The sequence below is a fragment of the Panicum hallii genome, chromosome 6, assembly GCF_002211085.1.
Source record: "Panicum hallii strain FIL2 chromosome 6, PHallii_v3.1, whole genome shotgun sequence".
NCBI classification, from domain to species: Eukaryota; Viridiplantae; Streptophyta; class Magnoliopsida; order Poales; family Poaceae; genus Panicum; species Panicum hallii.
Genome location: NC_038047.1, coordinates 28,244,741 through 28,259,284, shown reverse-complemented (window position 1 = coordinate 28,259,284; position 14,544 = coordinate 28,244,741). Strand labels below are relative to the sequence as shown.

Below are 14,544 nucleotides of genomic sequence, written 5' to 3'. Positions count from 1 at the left end.
CGGCGGTGGCGCGACGTGGATCAGCGAGGAGAGGGCTAGCGCAGGGTGGGGAGCGGCGTCGCGGGTGCTGGGGCGGCACGTGGCGCAGAGGGAAGCGGCGTGGGCGCAGCTGGTGCTCGGCACATGGCCGGCGAGGGCTGCGGGTCACGGGCGCGAGCAGAAACAGAGAGAGGAGGGAGCTGGGGGTAGACGAAGGGGACTTAGTTGCAATTTCCCAAAAGTGCAGGGACTCCACTGTAAAGCCTAGTTAACTTTCAAACCATAGCTCAAATGGAAATGTGCCCAAAAGCAAAAGTGTAGGGTTTAGTAAGATCTACAACTTTGCTTTAAGGTGTATTGCAACAGAGCTAAGGATTTGAATCTAATTTAAAACTTGGCAAGTTTTTAAACTTCGGAGAAATCCTATTTAAAATCTACACTTCACTTGAATCCTTTGGTTAGTTTCACCTCTATTTGTGGTTTAAAAGTAATTTCTTGCCTTTTTGCAAAACAACCTTCATATGTTTTGATTTTACCTACCATTCTCACCCATTTTACACTAAAAGACCTAAATTTTCCAAAATTACATAAATACCCTTTTCCCTTTGCATTCAAGTTTTAGCACGCATACAAAAGATCAAACATACATACTTCCTACTAGCATCTAGTGCGTTTTAATCCTAAGTACCTGAATGTCACAGAAGGCCCGCTTGAGGTCCTCCCACGAGTCAATAGAGTTTGGCTTGAGGCTTTCAAGGCACATGAGGGGTGCAGACTCTTGAGCCACTAGGAAGTAGAGAGCTTTGGTGGATTTGGATCCCCCTGAAACTTCAATAGCAACAGAGTAGTTTTGAATCGACTAGCATGGGTCCTGCTTACTGTCATACTTGGGGATTCTGACTGGTTTGAAGTCCTTTGGATAGGACTTGTCGGTGATGCTGGTGATGAAGGCAGGGAAGCGGTTGTTGTCGTCGTCGTCGTGGCGCCTGCCTGTACGGTCCATTCTCCTCGCTTCAATAACAAGCCGTGCATCACAGCCTTCAATGATCTTCTGCCTGAGGTCGACCGTGGGAGCATCATGAAAGTTGCCCTTGAGTGGATCTTGGCCTTGATGCCTTGCCCCATGCTGGTTGCGAGTGGGTTGTTGTACTTCTTGTTCATTGTTGCCACGCGAGGATGGGTGGACCTCGTTGCGTTGGCAGCTGTCATTCCTCTAGCTCTCGGGGCCTCCTCTAGGGGTGCGACTGACCAGGGTGGTATCACCATGACGCTCAGACCTCGAGGGCTGATTCCGAGTGGAAGATGCTAGATGTTGCCCATCGAGTTGCACGAGCGCGTGCTGGGTCAGATACAGCATCCTTTATATCTAAGGATTGGGTGGGAGTTGTTGAGCTAAGATAGTTGCCTCTGGGATGGCGCCAATCGACGTATAGTACTCCCAATCCGCGACTTCTTTAAAAGCATTGTTTAGATCCCTTGGTTCGCGGGCGCGATTCTGCGCGTTGCGCTTGTGTTGGGCACGTTTGGCATTCTTTACTCGCCAGATCCTTTGGTGCTCCTCGTCTTCATCCTGGGGAGCATCAGCTGTGGGCTCATCGACTGAGACATCCACGAGTTGTTCATTGTTGTACTGGGGGTCCAGCTCGTCATCCTCCGCATTGCAATGGGAAGCCATACGGACTTGATGATTCGGTGAGTTGTTAGCCCTAAGGCTGTGCTCGAGTAGCTCTGTGCCACTTTCTCCTTCTTCCGCGATGGGAGAGAGAGGTCTACCCTCCTGGAAGGTCAGTTTCTGCATGAAGGCCACAAGGCATGACTTGTAATCGAGTAGTTCGAAGGGCTCAAAGCCCTTCCAGTACATGAAACAGCCCTGCAGCGTTGACGTTATGGCTAAACCCAGATGGCTGCTAGAAAATGATTCGGTGTAGCCATCAGGTTGCGAGTGGTTCTCAAGGGCGAGTGCCGCCCGACGAGTGGTGGCTCCCTCATCTCCGAGTCCTTCTCGAGACTGGGAGTACTCTTCGTTGGAGTCCAAATGGATGTCGAAAATGGGGGCCCTCGGCAAGCGCTGGCGCCCACGTCCTTGATCTTGAGCAGGAGATCCAAATCCTCCTCCAAGTTGGGGAGGCATTTAGATCTTGTGGTCTTTTCAGATCAGTTTCAATCCGACCCGACTAGATTTGGTGTGTCACGAGTGGAAGTCATGTTGTAAACGGACATCTTTTCAATCTGCTGGGCCAGATCAGGAAACAACAGATTGTCGAGGTTGTCGATGAACTCATCGAGATCACTGCTTGGAGTTGATGAATAGGCCTGCGGCTCCTTGGAGTTGGCTAGGTGGCTGTTGAAGCCACCCAAACTGTTGGCGACATAGATCCAGGAGCCGAAGATGAAGGTTGTGCCCTCATCAAGCACAGCGCTGGTGAAGTTGAAAGATGCCATCAAATTCTCCAGTGGATGCTTGATGAACACCCCTAACTGGCACGCCAGCTGTCGGTGTTTTACTGCCACGCCCACTGAGGGATACCCCCGAGGTGGTGAGTTTGTAGGTAGGGTGTCGCCGAGATCAGTAACTCGAAGGTGCAAGGAACATAAGGTTTAGACAGGTTCGAGCCACGGAGAGTGTAATACCCTACGACCTGTGTGGTTTGTATTGCCTTTGATGATGATTGTCCCCGTGGGGGTCCCTGTCCGCCCTTATATAGTCTGGGGGGGGACAGCTTTACATGGAAGTCCTAGTCAGGTACAAGCCTAGGAGTCCTATCCGAATACTCCTTAGGTAATTTCCTTCCGTGTCCTACTAGTTTCACTACGAGTAGTCCTACTGCACTACGAGTAGTTACAACAGATGTAGGGCGTGGGCCATGTCCCATCCCGTATCCTAAGAGAAGTATGCCATATGTACAGTCCCGTGTACCCGGGTCTGATAGGAGCCTAGCCGGAGCACCTCAGCGATGATGAAGGGCCCCTCCTAGGGCGGGGAGAACTTTTGACGATCCTTGTTGCTCTGGACAAGCCATATCACTAAGTCATCGACGTTAAATGCCCGATCCCGAACTTGGCGGCCGTGGTACCATCGCAGTGCTTGCTAGTATTTGGCTGATCGGAGGAGGGCGATGTCGTGTGCTTCATCGAGCTGGTCCATCACATCTTCGAGGGATACCTCTGCCCCTTGCTCGTCGTACGCCCTAACTCTTGGCACTCCATAGTCTAGGTCACTCGGGAAGAGTGCCTTGGAACCGTAGACCATGAAGAAAGGGGTGAAGCCGGTTGCTCGGCTAGGAGTCATCCTTAGGCTCCAGAGAATTGCAGGGAGCTCGGCAGCCCACCACCCAGTGAACTTATTCAATCGATTGAAGATCCTGGGCTTGAGTCCCTGCAAGATCATGTCGTTCATGCGTTCGACCTGCCCGTTCGTGCAGGGGTGCGCCACGGTGGCCCAGTCGATGCGGATGTGGTAAACTGCGTAATATTATCCATGATGATGGAGTTTGGGAGTTCAAATCGGTAGATGATGTCGAGGAAAAATTTCACATCCTGCTTGGATCCGATCATCGCGATCGGCTAAGCCTCAATCCACTTATTCCTCAAGTCATCGGATGCGCAGCTCGATGGCGATGCGTAGGCCGTTGATGAGCGCTTCGTACTCAGCCACATTATTTGAAGCAGGAAAATGAACATGGACCACATACCTCATGCGCACGCCGAGGGGAGAGACGAAGACGAAACCCAAGCCAGCTCCTTCCTTCACCAGCGATCCGTCAAAGTACATTGTCCAGGGGGCATCTGAGTCTCGGTCCACTACGATGAAATCGGCGAGTACTTGGGACTTGATGGCTGTTTTGGGGGCGTATGAGATCCCCTGACCCATCAACTCAAGGGCCCATTTCATGATCCTCCTAGTGGCATCCGGGCTACGAACAACCTTGCCAAGAGGGAAAAACGTGACCACTGTCACCAGGTGTGACTCGAATTAGTGGTGCAGCTTCCTTTTGGCGATCAACATCATGTACAGGAGCTTCTAGACCTGGGGGTAGCGAGTCTTGGCATCGGCCAAGATTTCGCTTACGAAGTATACGGGGTGTTGCACCTTGAGGGCATGCCCCTCCTCCTCCCGCTTCACGACCAGAGCGGCGCTGACCACCTGCATCGTCGCCGCAATGTAGAGTAGGAATAGCTCTCCGTCGGTCGGCGGGTCCAAGATCGGGCCTTCATCAGGAGGGACTTAAGCTTGTCGAGCGCCTCCTGAGCCTAGCTGGTCCACGCAAAATGGTCGGTCTTCCTCAGAAGCCGGTAGAGGGGAAGGTTTCTGTGACGAACTGGATTTTCAAATGGAGAATCCGACACTCTGTATCGTCGTGATAGTCCCTGGATCAGCAGCTATCACATACAGAACTCATCTCAGGCAGATATCTTAGTCAAACATCGCATAGATTCAAACATGGATTTAATTATTATATAATCCGAATGATTGTATTATGAGTTTTGCAGTACAAGCCCCTTGGGTTTAGGTGAAACAAGTAGAAAATGGAAAGCTAACAAGTGGGTCCCACTCATCAGTGGCTAGGGCGAGCGGGTGAGGCGAGGGAGGTGGTGTCGGGCTGGGGCAGCAGCATGGGGTTGGGCCGGCATATGTACTGTGCGGGCAGGCCGAGCTTCACGGGCGGTCAGCAGGCTGAACTTGGCCTACGGCCACTCGCACAATTGGGCTTGGCTGGTTGTCGGTGGATTAGGGTAGGATCATGGTTTGGTCTTGGGTTAGGGCTGTGCTGAGCAGTGGATCGGGTTAGGATAGCAAGCTCAGTTGGGATAGTTAGCTTTTGAATTCAGTTTCGAAGGGCATAATTCAAGTTTGAATTCAACTCAATTTCAATCATTCAAAATAAATTCAAATAAACAAGATAAATTCAATTGAATCCCAACAACTCCAAATAAATTCATACTAACAAGAAATCCTTAATCTAATTCAAACCAAACAAATCACATAAGCGGATTCGGAGAAACTCGAATAACTCCAAATTAATTCACACTAACAAATTAATCCTTCACTTATATTAGGTTTTATTTTGCTAGGAATTTGGGATCCAAGAAAGATATCCTTATATTATCCCAAGGTTCTAACACTTGCACAAAAAGTTTTTGAAATTCACGATTTTTGCATCTTAGAACATTCTGAAAAAATCCGGGATGTTACAACCTCGTTCCCCAAGGCGTGAGATGAAACAGCTGAGTGCTGCGAGGCACCCTGTGACCCGTTAAACCCCCTTGAGGTTCTGAATCGGGCCCATCTTTGTGATGGCTGCAATCTTCTCCGGGTTGGCTTCGATGCCGCGCTCCGAAATGATGAAACCGAGTAGCATTCCCCTGGGAACCCCGATAACGCATTTCTCAGGGTTGAGTCTGACGCTATTCGCTCGGAGTCTGGTGAAGGTTTGCTCTAGGTCGGCCACCAGCTGGTCGACCCTCTGGGAGTTGACCACGATATCATCTACGTATGCCTTGACGGTTCACCCAATGAGGTCGCCGAAACACCTGAGCATGCAACGCTGATAACTAGCCCCCACATTCTTCAGACCGAACGGCATGGTGACGTAATAGTACAATCCAAAGGGGGTGATGAAGGAAGTTGCGAGCTGGTCGGACTCCTTCATCACGATTTGATGGTACCCGGAGTACGTATCGAGGAAGCAGAGGATTTCGCACCCTGAGGTTGAGTTAACTACCCGATCTATGCGGGGCAAAGGAAACGGATCCTTTGGGCACGCTTTGTTGAGGCTTGTGTAGTCAACACACATCCTCTGTTTCCCACTTTTCTTTCATACAAGAACAGGATTGGCTAACCACTCGGGGTGATACACTTCCCGGATGAATCCGGCCGCCAAAATCCTTGCAATCTCCTCGCTGATGGCCCTGCGCTTCTCCTCGTCGAAGCAGCACAGACATTGCTTGACCGGCTTGGAGCGTGGCCTAATCTTCAAGGCATGCTCGGCGACTTCTCTCGGTATGCCTGGCATATCCGAGGGCTTCCATGGAAAGTTATCTTTATTGGCACGGAGAAAGTCGATGAGGGCGCTTTCCTATTTGGGGCAGAGCGCTATTCCGATCCGCACCCTCTTGTCCCCCCGAGTTGTCGAGGTCGACCAAGATTTCTTTGATGCCCTCCGTGGGCTCAAAGGATCCAGAGTTCCGCTTGGAGTCGGGCGCCTCCTCTGCGGTTTTCTCCCAGATGACTGCGAGTTCCTCAGAGCTGATGACCGCCGAGGCGAGCTTGCAGCTCTCCACCTCGCACTTGTAGGCATGCTAGAAAGAGGAGCCGACAGTGATAACCCCATGCGGGCCCGGCATGTTGAGCTTGAGTTATGTGTAGTTGGGGATGGCCATCAACTTCGCGTAGCACGGCCGCCCCAAGATGGCGTGGTAGGATCTGTGAAATCCGACCACCTCGAAGGTGAGGGTCTTCGTCCAATTGTTGGTTGGATCCCTGGATGTTACGGGTAGGTTGATCTGCCCAAGTGGTATCGCCTGCTTCCCCAGCATGATACCGTGGAATGGCGCTCCGGACGGCCAAATGCGCGACCGTCGATGCCTATGGCATCCAGGGTCTCGGCATACATGATGTTGAGGCCGCTGCCCCCATCCATCAACACCATTGTGAGGCGCTTCATGCTGATGATCGGATAGACCACGAGCAGGCACCTCCCTAGCTATGGCACGCTATTTGGGTGGTCGGATCGGTCAAAAGTGATAGCCGACTCTGACCACCGGAGAAACGAATGTGTAACCGGTTTAGCCGCATAGGCTTCTCAAATTGTAAGTTTCCGACGGCGCTTGGACTCGTAAGCCATCGGCCTGCCAAATATCATGAGGCAGCAGTTGGTGTCGGGAAGCCGTCATCCTTCCCCTCGGCGTCGCCCTCTGCCGACTTGGGCTTCTTCTTCTCCTCCCCCTTCCTAGAACCTCCTGATAGGTACTTCTTCATGAGGGCGCAGTCCTTATATAGGTGCTTGACGGGGAAGGCGTGGTTCGGGCATGGCTTCTCCAGCATCTTCTCGAAATGATCGGGGATCTCCCCGGCGGCCGCCTTACCTCCCTTACGGTCGGCGGCAGCTCCGAGGGAACCCCCATTGTTCCTCTTGTTCTTCTTCTTCCCTGGGCGGTTCGAGGCGCCCTCGCTGGTGCTCTCATCACACTTCGCCTTGCCCTTGGAATGATCGAAGATCGCCCCAACCACCTCCACTCCCGAGGTGTGGCTCGTTGCGATGTCGAGGAGTTCCCTACTGGTTTGCGAGCTCTTGTATCCCAGCTTATGGACCAGGGACTCGCAGGTGATCCCAGACAGGAACGCCCCAATAACGTCGATGTCGGTGATGTTGGGCAACGCATTGCACTCCCTAGAGAAGCGCTGATGTACTCGCAGAGATTCTCTCCCAGCTTCTGCCAGTAGTTCTTGAGATCCCATGGGTTTTCGGGGCGCTCGTAGGTACCCTGTAAATTCCCCATGAAAATCTCCTTCAGGTCCGACCAGTTCTGGATCCGATCGAAGGGGAGATGTACGAGCCACGTTCGTGCCGAGTCGGCCAGGAACTATAGTAGGTTGCAGATGAAGAAGTAATCACTATCCGCCCGCCGGCCTGACAGGTGAGCCAGTAATCTTCGAGCCACAGGCTGGGGTTTGTCTCCCCTGCGTACTTAGTGATGTTCGCTGGGGAACGCCGCGCTTCGGATACGTGAGCTAAAAACCCTAGGGCCTGGCGGATCGGGGCTCGGGCTTCGGTCCTCAGAGCTGTCGTGGCATCCGCCGCGGCGAGCGTAATACCCTCGGCTCGCCGCAGCTTGGTCATCCTCATGCCCGTGCTTGCGGGCATTATGGGTAAGGCGTGCATCACGGCGTTGAGGCGTCCTCAAATAGGGGCGTTCGCAGGATCTTCTCCCTCATGCGGGGCTTGGTGGACGGACACATCCTTGACACCCTGCTTCGCAGAGGGTGCTGGCTGGCGTTGGGCCTACGTCGCCGAGACATCGAGCTCTTTGCCTATTGTCATGCTGCACGCTCAAGGATCATGCACAGCTTGTGGTCGGCACGATGCGCCTCGGGCGCTGCATGGTCTGGGAGTCCCTCGAGCAGAGCCGCTGTAGCAGCGATGTTGTGGCTCACCCTAGCTAAGAGCGGGGCTCCCTTGTCATCTTCAAGGATCCTACGGTTGACATCACAGGTGTTAGTGCATACGCACCCACCACCTACACGATGTCCGATCTCACGCTCGAGTTTGGCGTGTTCCTGCTTTAGCTGGAGGCGTGCCTCCTCGAGCTCCCTTTGCCGCTCCCATAGCTGCTCCAGCCACACGTGCTGTGGAGCTTGGTTTCTCTCCCGGACTCCATTGTTGAAGACGTCCGGGGATGTGTTTCCATCGTGGGCGCTTTCGACGCGCCTCCCAGGAGAGTCCGCCATGAAGCATTCCAGTGAGGGGTGATGGCTTCCCCTGCTGGAGTTAGAGTCAGAGAACGTCTCCAACTCCCCCGCGAGGAGGTCGTGGAAGGACTCCGAAATATAGTCCGCCATTCCCACGAATTCATCATACGTGGGGGGCGAACCAAGGCGTAACGCCAAGAGGCGGCACATGTCCTCCGCTGCGTTGCAGAAACCGTAGGGAGACGCCATCGGGGCATTCCTGGCTATGATTTTTGGGGATAGCGGCCCTCCTTCGGAGAGCTGCACCGTGACACTAGTGAACAAAAAGAGAACTTGATGTAAGTCATCCTGGTTCGGTCGAGGACCTAAGAAGACGCGCAGCTGATGCCCTAGCATCTCGTAACGGAAATCAAGGAGCTAGCCGCCCTCGAAGGCACGATCCCCCGGGGTGTGTAAACACAACCCCTCAAAAGATTCAACAACGGGGTCAAGGTTGGCAGTGCAGGTGGGGCGGACTGGAACGTGAATTTGCTCTAGTCCCCCACCCGTGGTGACGATGAAGTCTAGGCTCCCGTCACACACGAGCATGCCTAGGACCCACCCTCCAGTGTGGTTGGCCATCCGCAGCCTGATGAAGTCGTCGAGATGCACAAAGCCTACCTGGCACGCCAACTGTCGGTATTTCGGACTGCCGACTAGTGAATTTGTGTTTGCGCGTTTAGACCGGATGGTGTGCAAGGAAGACACAGAGCTTTATATTGGTTCGGGCGGAATATGCCTACGTCCAATTCGTACTGCTCGTGTTCCTGCGCTGATTTGTAGTAGGGGTTACAAACGGACGAGAGAGGGAACAGGCTCCCAAGTCTCTGGTGGAGAAGTGTTGTGTGGGTGCGTGAGTATTTTGAATTTTTCATCCTCCCTCCTACGAGGGTCCTCCCCTTTCCTTTTATATGCCAAGGGGCAGGGGTTGGATACACGAAAGAGAGAGGTTGTCGAGATCCCGCTTTTCCTCCTCCCTGCGTGTGGTCCCCGCTGGTCCTGTAGACGACAATGGGGTGTCCCTACGCCACTCCCTGGTGCGACTTGCGACGTGCATCTCAAGAGGGCGGACGGCGCGGGCCCTTGGCGTGCTTGGTTGGCGACGTGCGCCCCGACAAGATGGGCGATGTAAGCCCCCGGCGCATTCTACAGCTTGCACGGACGACCAGGGCTCGCGGTAATGGTTTGTCCTCTCCAGAGGTCATGTCGAGACACGTCCTTACCCATCCCCGTGCTAGAGGTTCGACCTGTAATTCCGTGAGACCCTGAGGGCCCCACGTCCCTGTGGCAGGTATGGCCGAATCCGTTCCCTTAGGGTCGGGCGAAGCGGAGCTCCCCCTCGGGGTTAGGCGAGGCCGAGCCCGTGCCCTCAGGGTCGGGTGGGGCGGAGCCTAACCTCTGGTGGTCGGGTGAGGTGGCTGGTGCCCTTTGTCTGGGCTTGGTATTGGGCCGTCGGTGCCCCTTCTTCTTGTGGACCGTCCGTGGCCGTGCGACAGCCTGATTAGGCTGAGCCGCATATTGCGGGAGAGCTAACCCATAATTATCTTACATAATTATCTTACTAGGGAACATACTTTTGGGAGGTGGGAGGTCCGTGATATTCGCCCCGACGGTAGTGCTAGTAGATCTATAATAGATATGAGATAGGGTCAGTTGTAACATCTTTTTATTTCCTAACGTGACATAACACAGATGAGTTTTAACATTTATTTCGTAACATGACATGGGTGAGTTGTAACATTATTTTTCGTAACGTGACATAGGTGGTGTAATATTTATTTTGTAATGTGACATGAACAAGTTGTAACATTTAGACCTACCGCGACAACGTGTTATTTTTCGTAATGTGACATAATGACACATGGCAATTCTAATTTTATGAAAGTGATGCATTTGCTATTGTCAAGGTGCAACATCAAACGATTACAACGACATGACTTTAGACAAGTCGAGATAGATGCACATATGGATGTAGGTGAAAGGTGGATTACGAAAATGAAAGAGCTTAGAAGTGACATCAAATTAACTCTTACAAGCATTTGAAACAGCATATAATTTTTGAATTTATTACCATCATAGACATGATTCATACAACAAATAATTCTCTTGTGAGTTACCATCCATCACCAGATTAGACACAAGGCAAAATAACACAGTCTAAATTACCTTTTCAGCCCCAAATTTCTTTATAGCTTGAATGCGTGCCCGCTTCAAAACTTTGTCTTCATTCCAATTTCTTATCAACGAATGTTGATGCAGTGCATAATCTAAGCCATCACCAGCTGCTTGAAAATGCTCAAAAAACCAAACCTGGGCACATAACGAAAATCATTGATGTATAACGTTTTCAGTGCTACCATGAACAATACTAAATCTAGTATTCACAAAAAATCACCTGGAATAGTGCCAAATTTCCAGCAAGTCCAGTTCTTCTGTTCATCTTGAATTCAACCAGGTTGTCCAACAAATGAACTAATGTGAATCGCACCCAATTGAGATCCTTGATTCTTGAAACAATAACCGCAAACTCTAAATAGTTGCTGGCAACATATCCCTTAGAACTAGGTGCCAAAATTGTTCCTATAGCATATAGCACAAACATGCTAGCAAAGTGATCAGCATCAGCCTCCCTTGGTATTCTTTCCTCCAAGTATTTGAAAGTGATTGCTGTATCACCCTTTTGTTTATAAACACTAAACCATTTACGGTCTGCTTGCTTCCTACTAATTTCAATCTTTTCTCCTTTGTCAACTAGACCTAATATGCAGTACACGTCCCATGGGGAAATAGAAACCAAGTGGCCCTGAATTGTAAAGTGGCGGGGCGGACCACCGGGTGCACCACGCGCGGTGGCGGCCGGCGCGGCGCCGTCGAGTGGAAGAGGCCAACGCGTTGCTCGGTCGCTCGGCTCAGACGCAGGTGAGTGCAACCTCTGGTGGCAGCCCTAATGCCGACGGGGTGATCTGCAGGGGCGGTGCAGGCGCCGGCCTCCAGGTAGCGGCAGAACCTTAATCCATGAGCAACTACCGAATCCATCTCCCGAGATTACAGGAACCAGGCTAACGGAATCAAGAATCTCAGAGGTTTGTGGAAGAACTGAATCGGGATCGGGACTGTGGATTGGGGACGAACAAGATGCAGTTGAGCTCGGGCATGGCTGCAGACGGATACGAGTTTGATTTTGCCTGTCGCCGCATCCGCGTGCCTCCCAGCGGATAGAGAACGAACGACGGCGCGTGCGGGATGGCAAGATTTCCAGCATTTTTCCTTTTTTCAAGAGGTGATGGCCGCCGGAGGGGGGGGGCGGGGGGGTCCTTCCGGGGGATGTGATGTTCCCCGGATTTAGAAAGGGAGCTGGGGGCGGCAGGAAATTCCGGCAGCGGTGGCGGTGGGGTTGCAGGGCGGTGGTGGTCGGCGGCGGCTTTGATAACCGGTGAGCTTTGTTGCCTGCTTCTCTAAAATTTTATTTGCATATGTTGTGAAAATTTGATTTATGGATACCTTGTTTGACTAAAACTGATTTTATTTTTTGGAAGATCCAAATAGCCACCGAAAGTTTGAGCTCCTCCGGTGAGCGGTGGCATTTGGCATGTGGTGGCTACAAGTTGAGAGCACAGCGGTTGCGGTGCAAGCCGGGAACGCACCACGGACAACATTCATGACAGAAGCTAGCAGGAGGCAATTGCAGCTGCAACACGTAGTTACGTTATGCGTACACACAATTTGCAGCTCACACTCAACATGCGTGGGATGCATGCATGTCCCATAATTCAATTGGGTTTGCAACGGTTCTCTCACACCACACGATCGGACACGCCCAAATGTGATCACAAGTATGTATTGGAGAGTTTACAAATATACCCTTTATCAAAATAAAAAATAAATTAATATGAGTTACAGTCCCACTTTTTTAAGTACTAGGCCCACCTTTTTGTACTTTACAGTACTTTTCTTTAGGTACTTTCTATTTCTCAACCACTAGATTCTTCTGGATGGACAGTCCTTTTTTTTCAACCATTGTAAAATTTCTCAAAAGTGATGGGTAGCTCACCTACAAATACGGCCCGGTAACGTAACCTAACTGATTCCAGACCCCCTTCTCTGTTAATATCTGCAAAAATCATCCGGGGATGGGCACCCGTGAACATCTCCAAAACAAACGGCCCCCAAAATCAAAATCTCGACTAGAAAACAGGGCACACGCAAGGATTGGATGTACGCGGAAACAGGGGAGAGGGAAGAGAAACACACCTTTCTTGATCTGCGCTTCCACACCCCGTGCATGGATGCCGCTACGGAATCCCTAGCTGATGAGCGCGCCGATAAAATCCATAAAAATCAGAGCGCATCAAAAGAATCGACGAAAAAAACATAAGGAGGGGGCATTTTTGCGCGCGGCAGCGGGGAAAAATCGCTCACCTCGTCGGGGGATGCCGTAGATGGCCACCGAATCCAGCAGAGGGTGCCTATGTGTGGGGGATGGGAGAGGTTGGATGCAAATCGCCGGTCGATGTGAGCACAAATAGACGACAGAGAGACTAACCCTACAGAGAGGGAGGGGAAACGAGATGAACAGGGGTGAGGCGTGCGACCCCGATGTTTGGAATAATTTTCTCCGCCCCTCTCCCCCCTTTCAAAATGTGGGACCGCCGGTCAGCTGCATGTGGGTGCGCACGGGGAGCCCGTATCGTAGGATGAAGAGCTTGTGTGCCAATGAAATTTTTGACTTTCCTATTGTTTGAAATTTACATTTTTGACTTTCCTTGTGTGCCATTGTTTGAAATTTACACTCCTCTCAATACCGTTGATATTAGTAAACTATTATAGTACAGTTAACTTACCATGAAAAGGACTCTTTTACCCCTCCCATGACAACGAAGTAAGTTTTAGCTGGTTCCCTTGCCTGCCATTGCTATCTCATATTTACTTAAAAATTTTGACATTCACACTAACACAAATGGCAATATGGCTTACTGAATTAAAAATAATTATCAAAAATAATGATTTACTGGATTACAAATGATTGACATAAATAATGATTCAGACAAATGATATAAATATCTCACGTACAATAGCTCAATATCAATTTGTCACACATTAAGAGTTTCATCACACAGGTCAGGTCATATGAGTCTTAGTTTCTCATCAGAAACAAGCGAAATGAGCAGCAAAGTGAGATTAGTGTCTCATTACCTAAAGTCATGCAAAAGCTCGTTACGTAACCACATTTAGATCAGAACTTTTCTTTTGCATCTGAGCCGCCATGATTCCTGCCAGGCACGTTCGCACAGCACCACTGTGGCAGAACCGCTTGAATTATTCCAGCTCAAATGTGCAGGCCATCACTATACAGGCGACATGATCTCAACGCACTTCAAACGGAACAACCTAATGGTCTGTCGGGTAACGTTCCGATGAAACCACCGAATTCCGGATCGATCAAGCGTACCTCGCACGAAGGCGAGTCCAGAGATGGCAGCGGAAAGAAAACAACAGCATGACTACACGTCGCAAAAGCAGACACCATACTTAGCCCAAAGCATGGCGTCATTCTGAAGGGTCATTGCCAGCCGGGGACAGATCTCATTCCACGGACCAGCCACCAGGCGGTAAAGTGCAGGGCCAAGGGAAACTAGCAACTGAGTCCTCGAATGACATACCTGAAAACCATATTACTAGCAAGACTGAGTATACTAATACTCAGCAAGGCTTACTCGTCAATTGGGTATACTTAGCCCATAACTAGACCATGAGAGGTTGAAAGGCTCTACGTTTCTTTTGCTGAAAAATAACAAAGAGTATGTCCTTATTTCCATATTTTAGCTTTCAGATTCTAGTTCAATTAACCATTCTAAGTGAGCATCTATACTAGACAAGCAAGGTAGGTATTTAAGCATACATCAATATTGTTCCATCAACTGTTGCTCTTATTACTCTATGTGGCAGAAGTATCAAGCAGTCTCAATCACCACGAGAAATGAACGATTCCTGAATCGAATTTCATAACGTTGCAAGGGATTCTAATTCACATGCTCGGAAACTTTCCTTTCCGAGCAACCATTCCCCTCATATTCCGGATCGTGGATCAGCACCACCATAAGTGACTGCAGCACCAT

General features: G+C 50.8%; 1 long non-coding RNA gene across 1 annotated transcript; it reads right to left on the bottom strand.

Annotated features, from left to right (window-relative positions):
- Positions 1 to 12,250: 12,250 nt before the first annotated feature.
- On the bottom strand, positions 12,251 to 13,062 carry LOC112897658. Its single transcript, XR_003229695.1, has 3 exons — positions 12,848 to 13,062; positions 12,680 to 12,735; positions 12,251 to 12,539 (listed from the first exon to the last, which is right to left on the bottom strand). It is a non-coding gene; the product is annotated as an uncharacterized LOC112897658 (long non-coding RNA).
- Between the last annotated feature and the right edge of the window lie 1,482 nt (positions 13,063 to 14,544).